Source organism: Budorcas taxicolor, chromosome 8 (assembly GCF_023091745.1).
Source record: "Budorcas taxicolor isolate Tak-1 chromosome 8, Takin1.1, whole genome shotgun sequence".
NCBI lineage: Eukaryota > Metazoa > Chordata > Mammalia > Artiodactyla > Bovidae > Budorcas > Budorcas taxicolor.
The window spans coordinates 71,988,864-72,001,338 of NC_068917.1; the positions used below are offsets into that span (position 1 = coordinate 71,988,864).

Here is a 12,475-nt window from a genome sequence, read left to right on the forward strand (position 1 = left end):
TTTGAAATTTGCAATCATAGAGTATGTAGCCTTTTCAGAGTGGCTTGTTTCACTTAATAATAATGCATTTAAGGTCCCTTCGTGCCTTTTTGTGGTTTGATAGCTTATTTACTTTTTAGCAATGATCTAATATCCCATTTTCTGGATATACCACAGTTGGTTTTTCCATGCACTATTGAAGGGCATCACGATTGCTTCCAAGTGTTGGCAGTTTTGAATAAACTTGCTGTGAACACTCATGAGCAGGTTTTTGTGTAGATAAAAGTTTCCAACTCATTTGGGTAAATACTAAACAGCTCAGTTGCTGGATAGTATGGTGAGATTATGTTTAGTTTTGTAAGAAACTGCCAAACTGTCATCCACAGTGGCTGTACCGTTTTGCATTCTCATCAGCAATGAATTGAGAGTTCTGTTGCTCCACATCCTTGCCAGCAATCAGTCCGTGTTCAGTGTTTGTTTTTTAGCCATTCTGATAGGTGTACAGTAGTATCTCACTGTTGTTTTAATTTGCATTTCCCTGATATCATACAGAGTTAAGCATCTTTTCATAGGCTTATTCGCCATCTGTGTATCTTCTTTGGTGAGGTGTCTGTTCAACTCTTTTGCCAGATTTTTAATTGGGTTGTTACTGTAGGGTTTTAAGAGTTCTTTGTATATTTTGGATACTGTTCTCTTCTCAGATATATGTTTTTCAAAGATTTGTCTTCCAGTCTGGCTGATCTTTTTCATTCTATTAAGCAAATTATATTCTCTTTATGACTGCAGTTCCTATCAGCCATGGAGATTGAAACAACTGGTAACATTAAAAGAAGGGGGAAACACTATTCCTAAGTTGCTTGACTAGTCTTCAAGCCAGTTACAATTATTTGGCTGACCTATTAATAAAACAAGTATAGTGCTTGAACCTAAAATTCTTTTTATTTAGTCGTTGTTAAACATAGTAGCGAAGCTTGGTGATTGGGGGTGTCAGATAATTGATGATTGTGTGTCTGATGACTTTCTTTGCTCTCTTATATGGATTTAGTGGCACTTGTAATATTTTGATATGATACTGCATAAAATATCCCCAGTACTCTTTAAGTTTGGATCTTATACCATATTGATATTAAGATCATAAAATTAAAAAAAATAAATGCACACTGGCCCAACAGTCTCTATCTATAGTGTAGCTTAAATAATAAAGAACTCAAAAACATACATTTCTTGGAAACCAGGGCTAAATGAAATGTGAAAGGCTCTCCCATTTTGGCCCCTTTAGCACTTAACCAATAAGCTATTACTTTCTGGCCTTTAGAAGTCATTTGTTTGACCATAACTGCTATGTGGTATGTGTATATATATAGATAAAAACACACACGCACATATATATGTGCTCAGTCACCTCAGTTCTGGCTGACTCTTTGCAACCCCGTGGACTGTAGCCTGCCAGGCTCCTCTATCCATGGGATTTTCCTGGCAAGAATACTGGAGTAGGTTGCCCTGCCCTTCTGTAGGGGATCTTCCCCATCTAGGGATCAAACCTGCGTCTCCTGCATTGGAGGTAAATTCTTTACTGCTGAGCCACTGGGGAAGCCATATTTGTACACACATACACATATTGAATTTATAAGGAAAAATATACTATCAGTAGACAGTACCATTCCAGTGTAAGAGATATGGTTTAACATTCTTAACATGAGTATTGAACTTACAGGATTTTCCCCCTATATAGACCTGCTTTTAAAAATGAAGTTTTAGGGAAATGATAATATAGCAAAAAACTATTTACATGTATGATTGTTTCATTCTGCAAACTTGGGTTCCCACATGGCTGGGTGTTGGCTTACTTTCCTAAGGTGATCAGCTAGGCCTTCAAAATCTACTCTGTTACTCAGCCATTTTTATAGCAGAATACTTTGTTTTGGTCTTTTAATACTGTCAGCATGGCAGAATCAAGTTCCATAAAAGGCATTTGAGAAACAAGCAACCTTTTTTGTAAAGGAAGTGAATGTGGCAAAAACCAAGTGTATTCTCCTTTTTCTTAGTAGAACTCCATTTATAAATCGTAAGGTTCAAAATTTTTATGCCTAGAGCCTATTACCATTTTTAAATGCTGTCAGTAACCACACTGTGCGGTATTCATTTCAGAGTTATCTTTTATGTTGCACAATAGCTTTTGTGTTTGGAATGTTAGTTTAAAATGATGTCACAGCTCTATAGAAAAATTTTCCAGAGTTTAATGGAGAGTGGTTACTTTGTCAGTTGAGGTCATTTCTGTGAACTTCAACATGGATTTAGGTGAAATCGTAACACGAGAACCGTGTCCTAGATGGCAGCAGCCTTCTTAGTGATGACTTTGTCTGCGTGACTTGTCCCCTAAGCCTCTTAGCTTGACTAAGGCCTCCTTGCTCTCCAAGGCCAACTCTCAGCTGTCATCCCAGGACCTCCCTTCACCATCCTCCCTGAATTCCCTTGATATCACTCTCTGTGTTAGAAGAGTTCCCATCTGCTGCACTCCATGCTTAATGTTTTTTATGGTGTGGTGTGATGCACATTCTTTTAATAGTAAATAGCATAGGTGATAAATTCTTGTGGCCTTAGGTGCCAGAAATAGCTTTGTTCTGCCCTCCCACTTGATTGCTTGTGTACCTGGGTAAACATTCTGTGCTGATCATTGTCCTTCAGAGTCTTGCAGGGACTCCTTGTCTTGTTGGCAAGTGTTGCTTCTGTGCTGCCTAGAGCCATCTGATTGCTGATCATTTATGTGTTTACCTGACTTGGATTTTGTTTGTGTTTTGCATTCTCATCGACCATCTCCTTGCCTCCTGGGCAGCTCACAGAGTCTTCTTCCTCTCAGGCTTCTCAGGTTTCATAGCGGTATGCCTTGGGTATGGCCTGATCTTCACATAGGCTGGACTTCGGTAGAGCTTTCCTTCTGACATCTGATGTTCTTCAGCTCTAGGAGGTTTTCTTAGATTATTTTGTTGATGTTTCCTCTCCTCTGTTCTCTGTGCCCTCTAGAACTCTTGTTAATTAGATGCTGGACCTCTGGAATCAGGCCTCTGATTTTTATCTTTGCTCTCTTATTTTCCATCTTTTGCTCTACTTTCTGAGAGGCTTTAACTTGATTTTCCAACCCTCTTATGGAATATTTTGTCTCTGCCATCATATTTTTAATCTCTAAGATCTGTTTTTATATTCTTTAAATATTTCTTTTTTAGAGCACCCTGTTCTTACTCCCAGTTGCAAAATATTTTCTTATCTCTTCGTCGAGCTTAGTAATACTTTTATCTTTATGTTTTTTCTTTTTTCAAGTTTCCTTTTCCTGCACAGTTTTCTGTTTGTTACAGGATTTTTTTGTGTGTATTTGTTTTGTTTGCTGTTGTTACAAGAGAAACCGAGGCATGTTAAAATTTTTCAAGAGTATATTTGAGCAGAGCATCCAGTCTGGCATATAGAAAGGAGCTCCAAGTCTTGTATAAAATAAAAAGACTTCAGGTGAGAAGGGAGCAGGAACAAGGGAGTCATACTAAGCAAAAAACCAAATTAGTTGTTGCAAAGTTGCTTTCCTTTAGGGGAGGGCAGGGGTCTATTCAGCAGATTACCTAACTAGTGCTAATCAGGCAGATCTTGACTGACTGGTTTAAGATTCCATTTTGGGGAGAACCGAAACTATAATTAAGTCTCGGTTTTTTATCCAACCATAAGCAGCTTCACTTGAGGCCTATTTTGTATTTTAACACTGTCTTCCATGTTAAAGTGCTTCCCTGGTGGCTCAGACTGGGAAGAATCTGCCTGCGATGTGGGAGACCCCAGTTAGATCCCTGGATTGGGAAGATCCCCTGGAGAAGGGGAAGATTGCCCACTCCAGGATTCCTGCCTGGACAATTCCATGGACCGAGGAGCCTGGCAGGCTACATACAGTTCATGGGGTCGCAGAATCAGACACAACTGAGCAACTATCACTGTACACACTTCCATGTTAAAAGCTTTCTTCAGATTTGTGGTAATCCTTATTTCCTCATAATCAAGATTGAAAGACTACCAAGCTGATTAGAAATGCAAAGTGTGGGTGTGAGGCTTGTCTGCTTGAGGCATCACAGTGGGGTAATCCAGTTATGCCATTTGTTGGGTAACCTCTCTATCACTGTATCTTTAGGTATTTCCTTTGTGACTAATGGGATTCTGAGGGGAAGATTTTCCAAACTCCTGTCAAGGGAGTCCAGTCTGGACACTGGCATTTCTGGGTACAAGGAGCCCGGTAAGGGGGCATTCGATGTGTATGTGGCTACTTAATCGACTAACTGGTGCCCACATCCTCAAAGGTGCTTTCGACTGGCTTGGTATCCCTAGTCCAGAGGCACTGAGTAAAGATACCTGGAAGTCTCACTTCTCAAAGATACGTTTACCCTGTTCTTTCTTGCTTTGGCCACCACACTTCACCTTAACATCTGAGCAGGGAGTGTAAAACAGCTTGGTTTCCAGTTGTTCTCACCACTTGCAAGATATTTGGCCTTCTTGTGTCAGTTAAGTCAGTTACTGCTGATTTTTCTGTATTCCGAAATTTTGTCCTGTCTTGTATCATATTTCTTGTGAGATTATGTTTTTGTTTTTTTTTTAATCCCTTCAGTGTTGTTTTTGTTGGGTTTGGGAAAGGAACAAGATTAAATATGGGATCACTCGGCCATTTCAAGCCAAACCCCCAGGAGGCTTTTTAAGAGTTAGACAGTCATTTATTTTTATTTACTTGGCTGCATCTGGTCTTAATTGTGACATGCAAGATCTTTCGTTGTTTCATGGGGAATCCTTCATTGAGGTGCACGGACTTTCTAGCGCGGTGTGCAAGCTTATTTGCTCTGTGACCTGTGGGATCGTAGTTCCCAGACGAGGGATCAAACCCACACCCGCTGTGTTGCAAGGCCGATTCTTAACCACTGGACCACCAGGGAAGTCCCGACATCCACTTACGGATGACATTTTTATGAAACTTCTACTGTGTGCTGGACACTGAGGTACACTTTTGTCCTTTTCATCCACTGTGCACATTAGTACTGACTTACTAAAATCACAGTAAATAAATAATCAGTATAAATGGCCATGTAAACAAACATTTGAGTTGATTGTACTAGAATTTGAGTGTTATACAGTTATGTAAGTTAATAAATACCTCTCTTTGAACAAATGCCTGTAACAATGGCAATATAATTCTGTATCTGTGGGGAAATATGTACTGAATACTACCTAGTCTGGAAATGGGTGGAAATACAATTGGTCCTCATTATTTATGGTAGTTTGTTCTGTAAACTCGCTGAGAACACTGAATTAACAAATCGTGAACCATTTCTCTTGCAGGACATACAGGGTTAAGTTCCTGCCAACCTCTGGTCACATTTTCCTCAACCAACCTTTGTTTTATTTGTATTTCTACTTAGAGACACCTTTCTAAAACACCTTTATCTAACATTTTTTCACACAACCTTCTTGAGCTTAGGAATACTAGGTAACACTTCAGCACTATGCATGGGGCCATTTTAAACAGCATAATTGGCAACAAAAAGCCCCAAATTGCAAAAAACATGACATTAAGTAAACTACAGGAAAGACACTTTTTAAGTTAGGAGAACTAAAGCAAAAACATTACTTTGTTTGACCTCAGCTGAGAAACATATGTCAGGCCACTCAAAATTTTCACCATTCTGTTCATGTCCACAAATGACACCGTTGCTGATAGTTTTGACTTGGGGATTACAAATATGTTTAGCAAGTAGATAAATTTGCAAATATGGGACCCGCGAACAGTGAGGAGCAGTTATACAGAACTGGCCAAAAAGTTCGTTCAGATTTTTCTGTAAGAAAACTGGAACAAACTTTTTGGCCAGCCCAGTGTACCCTGTACTGTAGCCCTGCAAGGCAAGGAAGGCATCTAGAACCCCTCTAGGGCTTCCCTGGTGGTTCAGTGGTAAAGAATCTGCCTGCCAATGCGGGAGACACAGGTTCGATTTCTGGTCCAGGGAGATTCCACATGCTGGGAATGTGGAATCACTTAGCCTGTGGGCCACGACCACTGAGCCTGCGTTCTGGAACGCAGGAGCCACAACTGCTGAAACCCACGTGCCCTAGAGCCTGTGCTCAGCAGCAAAAGAAGCCACCACAGTGAGAAACCCACATGCTGAAACTAGAGAAAACCTGCGCAGCAGCAAAGACCCATCACAGCCGAAAATGGATTAATATAATTAAATTTGTATGTATATATATGTATACACACACGAATGAGGAGGGCATGGCAGCCCACTCCATTATTGTTGCCTGAGGAATTCCATGGACAGAGGAGCCTGGTGGGCTACAGGCCGTGGGATCACAAAGAGTCAGACACAACTGAGCGACTAGGCACACAGCACATATATATATATATATATATATATAATACCTCTGTGGAGGAAATTGTATATATGATACCTCTGTATATATGATACCTCTGTAGAAGAAATTGTAGATTGTAATGCATGTGCTTTAAAAACCTGTTGTTCTTCACTTTTTAGTAGACAATATATTCTATAATAGCAAGTAATAAACTCAGTAATTAAGAATGTACATGTATTACTACATTAACTTTTACAGCATTGTTAGATAAATATTTCTACTTAAATGAAAACTAGTTTGAAAGATTTGAGTAATTTATTCACACTCCCACAGCTTATAAACGGGAGTGGGGATTTGCCTGATATCTGAGGTCTTAACTCAGGTTATACTGAACCTTCACTCTAAAAGGATCCTTGTTCCTGCTGCTAGGTCACTGGCGTTTGTGTTAGAGAGATGTGTGGAAGTGTTAACCTGATTTATTTTTTTGTTAAATTCTCTGTTTTAAAAAGTTTGGCCAGTTGTTTTCATGATCTTTTTAATTTTAATATTTGCTACCTTTTAAATCTGATTTACTTACATAATTAGAAGCATGGAATTTAGAACTGGCAGTATCTTTGTCAAATTATACACATGAGGAAGCTGAAGCTCCAGGAAATAAACTTGCCCAAAGTCACACTGTTATTTACTAAGTGAAGTGAAAATCGCTCAGTCGTGTCCGACTCTTTGCAACCCCATGGACTATACAGTCTATGGAATTCTCCAGGCCAGAATACTGGAGTGGGTAGCCTTTCCCTTCTTCAGGGGATCTTCCCTACCCAGGGATCAAACCCAGATCTCCCACATTGCAGGCGGATTCTTTACCAGCTGAGCCACAAGGGAAGCCCAAGAATACTGGAATGGGTAGCCTATCCCTTCTCCAGCGGATCATCCTGACCCAGAAATTGAACCAGGGTCTCCTGCATTGCAGGCGGATTCTTTACCAACTGAGCTGTGAGGGAACCCCTCCAAATTGCAAGTTGGCAAGGAGTTAGTACCCCCAAATTAAGTCAGAATCTCTTATAATACCATATGCTCATTACTTTTTAACTTTGACATCTGGAAGTGGACCACTGATAGGAGACCGAATTGCATTACAGCAGGTGGAAGAAACTCCAGCGTCAGGGGCCAGGACTTAAGACCTGCAGTCAGCTAGCGAGAGCCTGCCCTGAGGGAAGCACTGTGCTCTTACTGTCATTTAACTAGTGACACTTGAAAATGCAGGTCCCAGGTAATCAGATCTGCTAGTTTTTTATGGGAAACTAGAAAACCAGATACTATCATGAAACGTTGGCAACCATGTTGAACAGTGTAAGGTGAACAGCCAAAATGTGGATGGGCCAGTGTGAGGCTACCAGTTTGAAACCCATACTTCAGAGGATTCCGCTTACACTGCAGCTTTCATTCCTCTGCACTCTTAATGACTGTGAGAAGGAACCAGAACTGGTTTCTAGTGACATGTTAAATAAAAGCTCTTGAGTTAAATGTGTAAGTCAATAAGCCAGGCACAGTTAGTCTGGCTGTTTACCTCATGAAATGATTTGTTTACACGTGTTCTAGCTGTGTGTCACCCACAGTGCAAACATCATATGTGTTTATTACAAGTGAGGATTGATTCATATTTTGAAGCTAAGTGTAGAATTTTGCAGTCTCATATGTTAGGAGACATGCTATCCTTATCTAATGCACGCAAGGCCCTTGGCAGCGCGTTATCGCCTACTGAAAGTACGTATTTTATCTTGCTTTATGGCAGTAGACATTACACAGCAACTGCAACCAAAAAGCTTTACTTACTCTCTTAGTCCTCTCAGAAAAAGAATGTCCCTCATGCATCCAAAAATCTTACTTTATTTATTTCCTGAACAAATAATGAGAGTTACAGTTCTAAAAGCAGAAACTGGTATAAAACTAAAGCATTCTAGATCTAATGTGGTTGTCAGTTACAGATGGACTTCTTTTTCATTAGTATAAGAAAGAAAGATGAGAGTAAATATGTGAAGAATTTGGGGAGAACTGTGTCTCATTTTAAAAACTTGTTATTGAAGTATAACGTCTACAGAAAAATTCACAGATTATAAATGTACACTTCAGTGGATTTTCTCAAAATGAGTATGCCTCTGTAATCAGCCACATTAAGGAATGAAACATTTATCCATACTACTATTGATGGACATTTGGCTTTCACATTTGGAAACTACTACATTTAGTGCTGGCATGAACATTCCTATTCAAGTGTTTTGGTGAACTAAGCATGTATCTCTGTTGGGTATATGTATAGGAGTAGAGTACCTGGGTCATGCAATATTCAAACCGTCAGCATTTATTATTGGTAAGAACAAAATAAAAGTATTGATAGCAATAAGCACTGACATACTTTTTCAAATTTCAGCTTTTAGAATGTATTGCCTATTGCTTTCTTGATTTTATAAATTTGTTTTATGAATTCTGATTGGAAGCAGGATCAGCTATTAATCAATAGTAATATGTTCCTATTGAGAGGAGTTAGTTTATAAAAGATTACCTGTACAATTGTTGGGGGGGTTTTCCCTGCTTATAAGTAATATCTACTTGTGGTCAAAAATGTAAAACTTAGGGAAATACAGAAAAGGAATTATGAGTCTCGCATAATCTCATCTCCTAAAGATAATTGTCAGTATGTTTTCATACAGCTTTTCCTTTATGAGTTTGCTAACACATGTCACAGATGATATATTCTACACACACTCTTTTTTAGACTCTTTTTCTCTGTAGGTCACTACAGTGTCTTGAGTGCCTTGCCCTGTGCTATGGTAGATTCTGCTGTGTGTGTGTGTGCTCATGCAGTCATGTTCAGCTCTTTGCAACCCCACGAACTGTAGCCCACCAGGTTCCTCTGTCCGTGGAATTTTCCAGGCAAGAATAGTGGGATGGGTTGCCGTTTCCTCCTTCAGGGAATCTTCTTGACCCAGGGATTGAACCCATGTCTCTTGTGTCTCCTGCATTGGCAGATGGATTCTTAGCACTGCACCACCTGGGAAGCTCAGGTTCTCATTAGTTATCCCCTTCTTCCAGTTTATCCACCTCCTGCTTTCCAATCTCATAACCAGAAGTTTTTTACATCTGTGACTCTATTTTTATTATGTAAATAAGTTCATTTGTATCATTTTGTTTTGGATTCCACTTATAAGTCAAATCAGGCAAATTTTGTCTTTCTCTGCCACTTGCTTTTTTGTCATTACTGGATTTTAGGAGTTTTTAAAAACATTATCTATGATTATTGAATATTCATTATTGAATATTCATTATTGACAATAGGAATGCCTTATCAAATAGATAAAAATAAAATGTAATTAGTGTATCAAATCAATTTTATTAGCCTTACACTTTTTAAATCATTTCTTTTCTGTCAGGTTAAGTATGCATCTTTTGATTTACCTAACAGTTTTTTCCTAATACACAGAAAACTTCCAACTAAGGAAGATCTAAATTAATGGAGTTTATGAACAGGTTGAAAGTGCCTTGATTTTTGTAAAATTTCAGACATCCTGATCATGAAAATTCAGCTACCAGATTGGTAATTCTGACTGTGTACCCTTCATGAGCGCTCCTCTGGATCGAGGGTGTATATCACACTTTGTACTAGAGAGGTGCTTCTGATCATTTCAGGTGGTTTGGATGGCAGTCAGATCAAGGATGTGCTTTGCAGAGAAGCTAGTCGTCCGAGGCTTGTGGTTGTTTTCTAGTCGTTACTCAGCAGTATTAGGAATGTCATCAAATCCTTCCTAAAAACAAGTATCCTGGTCTCTGATTAGAAATCTCCAAGTGGATTTGTTTTCCCCAAGCAGTGAGACTAATTTAAAAATATATACTGTCAGGCTTTTTTTTAAAAAAAGCAGAATGTGACAAAATAAGTTCCAGGATATGCTTTTTGGAGTTAGTATAACATCTAATGCAGAAACAGAAATCTTCATTTTCCCAAAAGGTACAGGCAGCTCCTCAGATAAATCATTAATTTTGGAGGCCTGAAGTCTCAACTGATTGTACCTTATATTGAAATGAGAATAATTGAGCTGTGTTTTTCTCTATCCTGGTTAAAAACTGTGTAAAATAACATTATTGCTAAATAATAGGATACATTCTTTTAATACTTTTTAATACCTTCATTGTAACTGAATTGTTGGTGGAATCCAAGTGCTGTAGGTTTGGAGGTTTGATTGTCTTGAGTGTCTTGTACTAAAGTAGTGCTTTTCTAGTTGAAGATTGCTTTCCAGTTCTGTGAAGATTTCACCCAAACATGCTTTCATATTCCAGTGGGACCAGATGGAGGTTTCTCTGAGAATTATCAGTTTGGCAGCCTCAGGAATAGAAAATAGACTTGCTTCTCTGGAGTCTCTTCTGTGACTGAACCGGCATCGTGTAATAGATGTCCTTAATAAGAATTGGTTGAATGGGAGAAGGAACTGCGCCAGGGGGTGAGATGCAGTGGTGCTAAATGTGAAATAACTGGTTTCAGTGGCTCATCAAACAATTGTAGGATAAGTGGTTTTATTCTGGATCCCCCAGAGAGGTGATTTAAAATGATCTAACTATTAGATTTGCTTGCAAAACATTAGGATCCCAGAGAACATAAATGTAAATGTTTGCTTCCCCTTTCCTTCATTGGGCAACCCAAATAAAATGACTATTCACCCTGTGGTTTTTAGACGTTTCCACTAATTGTTTGGGAAAACAAGATTGTTTCCCATTTGTTCTTTTGGAAACAAAGAAATAAAGCTTTTGTTCTTCTAAATGTTTGTGTAAATGGTCAAATTACTCTTTGGGTTTTTTACGGTCTTGTTTCCTGAGTTGAGAACTCATTACCAGACTCACCCTGCGGTGTGTTTTTATCTACTACATCAAAACAAAGCAACAACCAAAAAGCCCACCATAACCTGCATGTTGGTTTTTAGCAGTGAGGAACTTAACTACCAGTGACAGATGCTTAGCCATCGTCATGTGAACAACTTTGTTGTAATAAATGTAAATAAGAGTGGCACCAGGGTGGGGGTTGCTCCTGGAACTGACTGATCAGACTTCAGGGAAAGTAAGTGATGATACCTTAAGCAGCCTGACCGTTTAGGGAGTTCTGTTCAGGATGCTTGTGGTGAGTGGTCGTTATGGAGGTTATGCGGCTGCTGTTGCTTACTGAAACCTCATACCACCCTTTGATGTCTTCTGTGTTAATTATTTTTTAAATAATTTGTTCCCCCTTTAGTTAATCATTTCACAGGCAGGGTAGGGGGTGGAGGTAGAACCCAGTCTGCTGGGTTGAAACAAAAACCTCCTGAAGGAGATTTAATCTCTTGCTTAGGAATGTGGGGATTTATAATTAAACTGATTCATTGGGAGTTTGGCCAGTAGTGGCAGACATAACACTGACTTGCACATATGTCTAATGGAGTATATGTAATTAATTGGCCTTATCCTCTGTTCCTTGTGTTTGTTTATAAGCTATATGAAAAAATCAGATTTTACTCAACAGAACTTTCATCACTTGAGATCTGGCTTTGTGAATACAGTTTTCTCTGTGCTTTCAAATTGAGGAAGGTATTAAGTGGGACCCCTGCAAGTCAGAGAGGAACAGATTAAACAGAGTCCCAAGATGTTTTGCAGAGTGGTTTGTTTATTTTGTTCTGCAGTGAAGGTGGTTGTTTTTTATTCTTTGGAGGGCTTTCTGAAGTGAGACTGACAATCCGAGTGTCAGCATCTGTCTGTCTTGTTTCCTTTAGGTTAATGTTTGAAATTTATTAATTAGATTGAGTAAAATAGGTATCCTGCCCCTAGGGCTTTCCTTCTTAGTAGAAAAGCTGTGATTTATAAAGTCCCAGCTTAGTGAAGTAAAGTGATAATGAAAAGCCTTGGGCAGACTGGCTGTGTGATATATTTTAGGGTATTTACACAGGTTGATTTGCCTAATTATTATTTTGGTTCTTGTCAGAATTGTCATTTCTAATAGTAGTAGGATCCTTCAAACTACTTAAACCAGATCTTGCTTGCTGCTGTAGAAGATAAGTTCAAAATTTCTTCTTAAAGTCCAAACTGGTCCTTTAAAAACTAACAGATGTTTGCCCTCCTCTCCAGT

The 12,475-nt window shown here is 39.0% G+C and overlaps 1 protein-coding gene across 2 annotated transcripts in view; it reads left to right on the plus strand.

The window, feature by feature from the left end:
• XPO7 (exportin 7) overlaps positions 1-12,475 on the plus strand; it is an 89,297-nt gene that overhangs the window by 41,394 nt on the left and 35,428 nt on the right. The window lies entirely within an intron of this gene.